The sequence below is a fragment of the Anastrepha obliqua genome, chromosome 2, assembly GCF_027943255.1.
Source record: "Anastrepha obliqua isolate idAnaObli1 chromosome 2, idAnaObli1_1.0, whole genome shotgun sequence".
NCBI lineage: Eukaryota > Metazoa > Arthropoda > Insecta > Diptera > Tephritidae > Anastrepha > Anastrepha obliqua.
Genome location: NC_072893.1, coordinates 50319498 through 50329667, shown reverse-complemented (window position 1 = coordinate 50329667; position 10170 = coordinate 50319498). Strand labels below are relative to the sequence as shown.

General features: G+C 39.4%; 1 long non-coding RNA gene across 1 annotated transcript in view; it reads left to right on the top strand.

The window, feature by feature from the left end:
• Nucleotides 1-5184: 5184 nt before the first annotated feature.
• The window catches only part of LOC129236894 (uncharacterized), a 154473-nt gene continuing 149487 nt past the window's right edge, over nucleotides 5185-10170 (top strand). The window contains exon 1 of the long non-coding RNA XR_008581725.1: nucleotides 5185-5738. This is a non-coding gene — a long non-coding RNA (uncharacterized LOC129236894). The remainder of the gene's footprint in view (nucleotides 5739-10170) is intronic.

Below are 10170 nucleotides of genomic sequence, written 5' to 3'. Positions count from 1 at the left end.
CAGCTCGGAAAGTGCGTGGCCCATCGATGCAAACAAATGATAATCGGAAGGCGCCAAGTCTGCTGGCCGCATGCACCAGCGGTTCCCAATCGTCGCACAGTGCGGCCGATTCGCAAAAAGCTGGCCAAAAGTCGAAAAAAAAAGTTTCTAGATAGAGTTTTTTTGTCTTTGGGTTGGCTACAGTAATGCCTTGAGTAGTGAAAACCGTTCATAGCAACGTCCTGTACTCTAAGTATCCTCTGTATTTTCAGTCGCAACGTGACCTTCGTTTGAGCATCGTATTACTGTCGATGAATAGTGAAAGTTGTACACATTTGAAAGATTTTGCAATGGAGTAAATTGAACAAAACCAAATGGAATCATCTTCGGAAGGTTAGTAAAATACGAGAAATCTTTAGTACATATCAATACCTCGACACAAAATTTTTAGCTGCAGCAATACGTAGATACATTTTTTGCAATTTTTTTTATAAAATTTGAGTTTTCAAACTGTAAAGTAATACAACGCCGTCATATGCTGCTTTGAAACCTATTAAAGGTTACTCAAAAAAGTAATGGTTACTGAATAAAACAAGATTCAGCTGCTACCACTTGCTACCTTGCGACCCCGAAAACATATAATTTTACATGCATCTTGATTATGTTCTTGAATATACGCTATTTCACGTGAGGGGGTGGCCAATAGGGGTGGAAGGGGGTGGATTTTCAAAATTTTAAGATCAAATTCGTGATCAGCGACCCTGAAAACATAAATTAACATGCATCTTGATTATGTTTTAGAATATACGCTATTTCACGTGAGGGGGTGGCCAATAGGGGTGGAGGGGGTGGATTTTCAAAATTTTAAGATCAAATTCGTAATCAGCGACCCCGCTGAATCAATTACTTAATTTTTTGAGTTTTGGCCAGCTTTTCGGGAATCGGCCGCACTGTGCGTCGTCTCCACCAATTCCCGAGTGGCTTTTGTTCGATGTGGCGGTGCATTGCCATAAAGAAAAATTAGTTTGTGACGCCGATCGGCATATTCTGGGCATTTTCGGTGTATAGCGCTGTTCAAATCGACCAATTGTCGTTGGTAGCATGCACCGTCAACTCTTTCACCTGGTTTTAATAACTCGTACCAAATCATATCTATCACGCTAATCCCAGAAAACACACAGCATTGCCTTGCGGCCGAAGCGTTTTGGTTTGGCCGTTGCTTGTGGCTTGTGGCCGGACGGACCATATGATCGTTTACGCTTGGGATTGGAGAAATACACCCATTTTTTATCATCCGTAACGATTCGATGCAAATAAGACATCCTTTTTAACCGGAAGAGCAGCATTTCACAAGTAGTTTTTCGGTTCTCTTGCTGCCTTTCAGTCAGTTCATGCGGCACCCATCTTTCGACCTTTAAAATCATGCCTATGTCTTTCAAACATTTGTAAATGGGTCACTCCCAACTGCTCTGCCATCATTTCTTGCGTTTGACCATCATCTTCCTCCAACAATGCTTGCAATTCGGCGTCCTGGCCGGCCACTGTCCTCGTTTTCCACGCTAAACTCTCCACCTCGGAATTTTTCAAACCGCCTGAAGCGCTGTGCTCTACTTAGAGCATATCCACCATAAGCTTCTATAAGTATTTGATGAGCTTGAGAAGCGTTTTTCTTCAATTGATAATAGAAAATCAACGATGTCCGCAAATCGTAGTTTGAAGGCACGAAATTCGACATTTTTAAGAGCGACAAAAATGCATTGTTGTATGAAACGTAACAAACAATGAACTGAATATTGTTGACAGATGACAGACGAAAAAAACCAGACACTTGGGAAGGTCTAAAAATACACCTAGCGACATCTATGGACTAATAGCTGAAAGTCTCATTTCATAGGTATCTGTAATGTGTTTTTTTTTTAACTTGTACCATTACTGTTCTGAGAAAGGATCAAAAATGCGCATTTAGGTAGAAGGTGGAGGGTTAGAGAAATGGAGAAATGAAAAAAATGCTTCATAAAATCTTTAACTTAAATCGGAACTTTTTAACGTTTTTCAACTTATTTCGATTATTTATTTGTAAGTTCAATTTTATGCTTAGATTTATTGTCAACTGGAACGCACCTTGTTTTTAAAGAGGGACTTTCTTCCTAACTGTAAATATATGGACAGCTTTTTTTAAGCAGTACTAAACACTACTGCGTACGCAGGAGTGGCTGCTATTAGAAAAAAAAAGTTTTCACCAGTTTGATAGCTCATGTCTGCTGTTCGCTTCCTCCGGGGCCCTGGGTGTCAGTTCCGGTCATAGAGGGGTGTGCGGTTCGGGCCTGCACATCCGATGCCCAAGCCCTCGATTGCTCGACGAGAGGATTTCCCGAAAGTGGGTTACCGCGTGCAAAACCATCCATCGTTGACCTCTACATTGTACAAAAATGCATTTTATACCTCCTGCCAGGTTGTCGGTACGGTACTCTCCACATAGTACTTGGGTGGCCGGGTCGATTTGTGGGGAGGCAAAAAAGTCGCCCATTGCTCTGTGAAAATCGTATTCCAGGGATCAAAATAAGAAACTTTGCCGAAGAAACCATACCTCTAAAACGAATTCTGATGTCCCCCAATTTGGGTCGAACTTTTTAGTTTCTTTTCTCATGGAAAGGCCAAAAATGGTGATATTTTGAAATGATTGTATGGGGAACCCCCCAGGCGAGTTCCAAGGGTGTACCACTGGCATGGGTGGATCGGCCGTCCAAAGTTAGTGGAGGTCGGTCATACATTTGGACTCGATGGGAGCACTTTAAATGGATCAAAGTGGGATTTTTCGTTCGACCCAAATTGGGGGACATCAGAATTCGTTTTAGAGGTATAGTTCCTTCGGCAAAGTTTCTTATTTTGATCCCTGGAATACGATTTTCACAGAACAATGAGCGATTTTTAAATCGACCCGCCCTAGTGGATACCCAATTCCTATATGGAGCTGCCCTCTTATTTCGTGGTAAGTTAATCTCCATAGCATGGGGTTAAATCACCACTTAAGCCTCATCCCCGCGGCAAGGAGACGGACATGACAAGGCGAGTAACTCTCAGCTTATTTGAATCTTCTAACTACTTAGTTTTCCACGCTAGAGACTTTTCTCTCAAATATTTAAATATTTTCGTTTAATTTTTATTATTATTATTTACATGAGAACTAATTATAAATAATCAATCCACTGAAGTTAAGCGCTGGCTACTAGAGTCTTCCTTAAAACAAAGTTTCATTAACAGAATACATTTGGATGTACGCATACTAACACATATTCAAATAAAGCAATCGATTTTATTTATACTTCAAAAACTCGATATATTTCTGCAAACAAATATTTCCCACCATTCAATTTCACCTCGTCAAATGACTCAATCTCTTTGAAGGCAAATTACTTAACCTTTCTTAACATTTTCCATCACGTACAGCGAAAAAAAAAATGTTGTTTTTTTTTGCAGCATAAATGCTTGTTGCATCTATTCAACAAACTTTTTTTTCAATTCAAAATTATTTCATGCACCTCTCTATTGCTTAGTCACCTACTCTTCTCTTAACAAAAGAGAGTCGAGAGTGCGAACATTTCGTTTACCAATTATTCCAGTTTCACATTGATATCACATTCACACAACAACAACAACAACCTAGTGCCATAGTTCATAAACGTTAGTCGCAGCAATACATGAAAACATAAAGCCGGAAGTGTTAACTTTTCTTTCCGGCATCAAAACGTGTTTAGCAACATTTGTTGCAGCGTGAGCATCAGCAACGTAACAGCGGAAGTAAAAGTGGTGTGAGTGTTACAGGTTAACAGCGAGTTTGCATGCGAATGAAATGCTGTTGAAAATTCGGCTCTAACGCGACGAAGACGTTAGTTAAGAGTTAAGTTATGGAGGCAGATGTGCTCCGTTATTGCTAAAATGTTGCTATAATTTTGTGAAGTGCATGAACACAGCAGCTAAAACTTCTCGGGTGCTTAACAGTGTACGTCAATAGTGAGCACATTAGCAGACCTGTTGGAGTGATAATAGAGTTGTGTTTTGCACTTAACTTCAAACACTCGCTGTTAACACTGTTGAATGCTGTTAAATGTTGTCAATACATCGGCGGTAATTTCGAGGGCTCGATTTTTCACTATATTGGTACTAAAAGCGAAATTGTTACTGTTAGCTTTCGGTTGGTGAGAGCAGTCATCGCTGCAAGAAATTGTTGTTTACTAATGCAAACTATAGCATATTTAATACTGTTATATTCGGCGACAGCGGAACAGCGAGATGAGAGTCATTTGTTGGTGATTTTACAATTTGTTTTCTTGTTTTTAGTGTTTTTATTCAATTTTTTGTATATTCTGTGGTATCTGGAAATTTCGAATGCAAAGCGAAGTAAGAAATCTCAATTTAAATTGTTTTGCAATTTTGTGCCTTAAAAGCTATTTTTAATGCAAAGCGAAGGGTAGAAATCTCAATTTAAATTGTTTTGCAATTTTGTGCCTGAAAAGCTATTTTCAATGCAAAGCGAAGTGTGAAATCTCAATTTACATGGCGTTACAATTTTGTACCTGAAAAGCTATCATTTAACGTCTTCTAGCTCTCACAATATTTGCTAGGCTCATCAATATTACAACTCAAATCTCAACCAAACTTATTAGCACCTACATTTGTACATATGTATATCGATATGCATATGCAGAACCAACGGCTTGCATGCATGCATAGCGTACGACAGCAATCGTCGTGCACTCATCATCTGCCTTGTATAGTATTTCATATTTCGCTGCTCATTGTTGCTTTTTTACTTCACAAATCTCGTACAACACCGGCCACACACATAACATTACCGACAAAGTCACGAATGTTAGTCGCTGCACAGATGTGTCGGTGTGTTTGTGTGCACTACCATTTCAACAACGTTGGAGCCGGCGAGGTCGTCGTGACTTTGCTAATACACAAATCTTCGTCGTCGCGCCGTTAGCGCTGCGTTGATTGCTGTTACCGACTATGACTTCGGCGTCTCGCGTTGTTACTCACCACCACTCACTCTGCAACCATTCGCGTGAGCATCGTTGATTGTATGTTGGTGAAAATGTGCCGTATCGTCGTAGCTATTGGAGCAGTTGATAGTTGATGGAGCGCTCGCTACCCAAGTTATTGGAGTCATTCGTTGGTCTGTTCAGTTTCAGTTGGAGCGTGTTTACGAACGGTTCGTTTGTTGACGATTTCGCGTGTAGTCCGTGTTGTCGTCCATACGCATTCGCAAGTCGCACGCTAACCTCGCCTTCGGTGTGTTCGGCGGTATTCGTTACGTACAGAGTTACGAAAATTACAAATATTTGCTAGTAATTAAAAATAAAAAATAAAAAAGTGTTTGCAAAATAAGTAATTTGTGGAAAAAAGTGTAAAAGTTAAATACTTAGTGCGCGTTTATTTCGCCATTTGAAACCTTAATCGGTGCAGAGCAGTCGGATTTTTGGTGACTTCGTCTTTTAACGTAACGAAAAGTTTTTGTTTCTATATTTTTTTTTTGTTGCACATTTCGTGGCGGTCCACAGTCAACGCAAATCCATTTGTAAGCCATCATTCGCCAAACCGAGCGTAGTGTAGTTTGCAAATTTCTCGTATCCGTCTACTCTGATTGCATCGGCATCGTCATTTGGTCGTATCGTCATTTCGTCACTTGAACGCTGTCGTTTTCGTTTCTGCCCAAATTTTTTCGTGTGCTAGTGCGTGCCAATAATTGTGTTTGTGTATGTATTACAGTTACCAAAGTATATAAGAAACCTGGTATATGCTTTAAAAAGAATTTAATTATATATTCAGTATTAACAAACAACCGACCAACCTACCCACTTTACTACCTATCCCAACACGACCGAAAGTCAGCTTAAAAATTTAAGTATTTACCAGCGATTTGATGATGCTCCCCCTTGCAAGGTTACACGCAGAAAGAAATTGACGAATCAGTTTTTTTTTGCAGGAAACTTTTCTATATATTCCATGTTATATGTGCTCACATGTATGTATGTATGTATTAAATAACAAAGTTATCGTCATTAAAATCGTGGAATTTACGTGAAACCAGAAATTAAGTAACCCAATACAAGTAACCACATTTTAACATCAATTTGAGTCGCAACTCTGCTCCGCTTTATGTCTGTCCCTCGCATCATAACTTTCGATTAAGTTAATTTTGTGCGAAAATGGAGCAAAAAGCAAATGCGAAAGGAGAATTAAAAATATGTATATAAAAACTAATAGCGAAAGCAAAAAAAAAAATGTATTCAAACAAAAAATTTGTTGGTGTGTTATTTATAGCGAAAATATCATAAATATGTATACCGAATTGAAGTGCAAATTCTGCAGTAAGCCACCAAACTTTGCTTGGGTTTCTAACGAAAAAGGCAGCTTTGTGTTGCCCCAACAAGCGATCCACGAAAAATGTTAGCAAAGAAGCAAACGTAGAAATAATCAACGCCACAGAGCTCAATACTTGCGTAATTTTTTAACCAAACCAATTAAATTAAAGTACATACATACATACATACAGGAATACCTATGTATGTATGTAAGTATGTGCACATGGGCAAGAGCTCAGCGAGCCGCAACGAACGAACGGATTCGAAGTTTTCTTTTCATCTAACAAAATTTATTACAAATTTATTGTTAAACTATAAAATATGCATTTCGAAACAATTATTCTCCTCTTCTGTTTGTTTATGTTGGCTCTCCAATTTATCTACACTGTGGGATTTTTTGGAGTTAACGGATTTTTGCAACTACGATTTATGACTGTGGGTAAGGCCAGCAGTCAATAGGTTAGGTTAGGTTAGGTTTGGCAGCCGCATCGCACATAGAGACAACGATGCCACTTAGACCACGAAATGGGTCCGTTGTGAGCCGCGGAGGCTGGGCTACATTTCCCTTTCCATATTGAACCATCCTGAGCTTTTGACAAAGCGTAAAAGGTTGTTGATACCCAAAGTGTATAGATTATATATATTCTTTAAGAAGTAGGATTTTAAATATCGGTTCCTGCTTCTGGCTAGAGCCGGGCATGTGCAAAAAAGGTGTGGAATTGTTTCCAACTCCTCCTCATTTCTGCAGCTACGACAGAAATCATGCATGTAAACGCCTAATCTCTTTGCATGATTTCCTATGACAGACAATGTCTTGTGAGGGCCCCTACTAAGGTCCTGAATTGAAGTCTACTCAATTTTATAATGCTCTTGGACAGACGTAAGTTTAGCCTTGGCCATGTTTGCCTAGCAATTTCGCAGGTGTTAGCGCTAATCCATCTTTGATTTGCAGAATTGATTAGTGCATCCTTAATGAGAAGCTTACAAGTTGCGAGAAGAATCTCCCTAAAATTACTTATGTTTGACATACAGGTACCTTCCCTTGCAAGTTGGTTTGCCCTACAGTTCCCTGGTATATCTCTGTGGCCTGGAACCCAGTATAAGATTATACGATATTGTTTGGCCATCTCATTTAGAGATTATCGACAACGTAAAACACTCCTTGATGTTGTTTGGAATGCATCCAGGGCTCGTAGGGCAGTCAATAGGTTAGTTAGCTCTGAATTTGCTATGCACTTACAGCTGAACCATTCACATTTCCACATGCAATCAATAACGCAGCTTGAGAAAGGTTATGTGTTGCATTTTCTAATGAAATAAATGCATTTTTGTGCATGGAAATATAGAGGAAATGTGAAAAAGTTTAAAGGTAAACACTTCGAAAAAGCGCAGCTTATCGCTTCTTACAAATATATGTTTGTTTTCCTTCACTAACCCTAAAGTAATGAGGATGTGGCAACAAAATGGTGCGGTAGCGCTATTTGGATTCTGGACGAATCACCACTTAAACCAACCCACCAACCCTAAAGCTCCTACTCATTAAAGTATTGCAATATCTTTGTTTTTTTTTTTTTTGCTCGCCAGCCGTTAAGTTTTGCTCGAGCTGAAATTACGTTTGTCAATTTTTTTCATATTCAAAATAGAATTTTCTTTCCTCGCTTTGCTAAATATTTGCATATATTTATAAATACACTCATATAAAATTTCAAAAGAACTCGAGACGTTTCGTCTTCAAGTTGAACAGTGAAAAATAAGTGCGTGCTAAAAATTGATTCGATTGAGTACTGAAAATCCAAATAGGATTTTCAAAACAATCAATGCAAATGCAAATATTTCGTAGAATACCATCCCGCGTGTTGTTGAAAGATGTAGCAAATGTCTGACTGTCAAAAGCGAAAGCGATGAAATGGCAAAGCAAAAGGTGTTAAAAACGCTCCGGAAGAAGATCAAGGCGCTTTTTAGGAAAAATTCTGATTTATTGAGTAGAACGATAGCTGAAAATTTAAAATGCTCTAAAAGAAAGGGCTTAAATTATACAAAGTTTAGGCAGCTACAGACAAAAATTAAAAAAAAAAAAAACAAAAACAAAAAAAAAAAAAACAACATGGCAAAAGACTGAATCAACCAATTCATCCGGAGTTAAATATTTAAGAGTTTTAACTGCTGAATTATGGATGGTGATCAATTATTAGTATTGGGACTTTTCTCAACGCTCACAACGGACCCATTTCGTAATCGAAGTAGCATCGTTGTTCCTATGTGCGAAGCGGCTGCCAAACCTTTCTCAACTTCCAAGTGTGAATTTTTATGTTACAGATAGAAGAAATGTAGCAGAGGAAATGTCCAAACGAAGTTTAAAATCCTTAGTAAGTTTTTAGCTTGGCAAGTAATTTCTGACTGTGGTAAAAAAACAGCCCAATTAATGTTGAACTAACGATCCTGTAAATCCATGCTTAACTATGTCGGTAGTCATAATATTAGGTGCGCAACTAAGTTATCGCTGTTTGCCAATAGATGTTGCCAGCAGTGTGTGCTAGTCGATTCTAACATAACCTAAACGTCATAAACCAAGCTTAGACATATGGTAAACAAACTGCTTCGCCACATTAGTGATTTTGTTTTGGTATCAAATACTTTTGGTTTTGTGAAAATGTCTGATTTTGTGCCGAATAATCGTCATTTGCGGGAAGTGTTGATTCCTCTTTTATTCGAAATAAACGGCGACGTTATACGAGATCTACCAGAAAGATGGGAAAAAGTAGTAGCCAGCGATGGACAATACTTTTAATGATTCCCTTGTAACCATTGTTTCAGAATAAAGTTGTTTTTTCATCAAAAAAACAGCGAAAACTTAGTTGCGCACCTAATAGCCTGATGCTAACATGAGTCCCGGGACACGTGGGTGTCGTGGGTAACGAGACCTCTGACACCTTAGCTAGGATGAGCTTTGAGACCAATTTCTTTGCCTGGAGCCCGTTCTGCCACTCTTCCCTTCTGCAGCCATCAAAGCCACGGTTAGCAAATGGGTTACTACAGCCCACAAGCGAGCTTGGCAGACTGAGAGAGGCTGCTGATGGACTAAACTGATGTTAACTGTCACGTCCGATCGACTGTCGCAAATCCTTCTGTCATTAACCAGATATGACTGCAGGCAGCTGATTGGACTGAGGACGGGCCACTTTCTGTGGGGGCGAAGCATATGAAGAAGGTCGGCATCTCGGACAGTGTACTTTGCCCAGCTTCTGAAGAGGAGAATCAGACGCCGGACCACTTTTTGTGCGTCTGCCTAGTCTTCGTTCGAATTAGGTTTGAGGTCTGTGGCACTGATGTGTTACCTTGGCTCCTTGGCACCACAAGATCTACTCAGATTTCTTGAGAGAGAGAAAATTAAAAGGCAATCCGAGTGTTTGAGTGCTGTACTTGCTAGTTGTTCCAACAGAAAAAAGTTGAGCTAAATATCCGACTTTCTCAGGCGTACAACTTTGTTACAGCTTTACCGTTCCTTAGAGTCCCGGGTTCGCAACCCACTACAAGCAATGAAATACCAGATGATAGTAACGTTTTTTCTAAAGTTGCCATCCCCTTTTAATCAGGCATTTTTGATGTTAAAGAATATGTCGGCTATGTGGAGAATGTGGATAACAACGCATAGATAATCGAAGTTGACCGGCATTTTAGTTATCGTAGCATCGCCGAGAAGCTAAAGATCGACCATAAAAAAGTTTTAAATCATTTGCGCAAAAATTTCACGCAGAAGTAATGGATTTCCTTTCCGCCAATCTAATATTTCTACCGCGGCCGCCGTAGCCGAATGCGTTGGTGC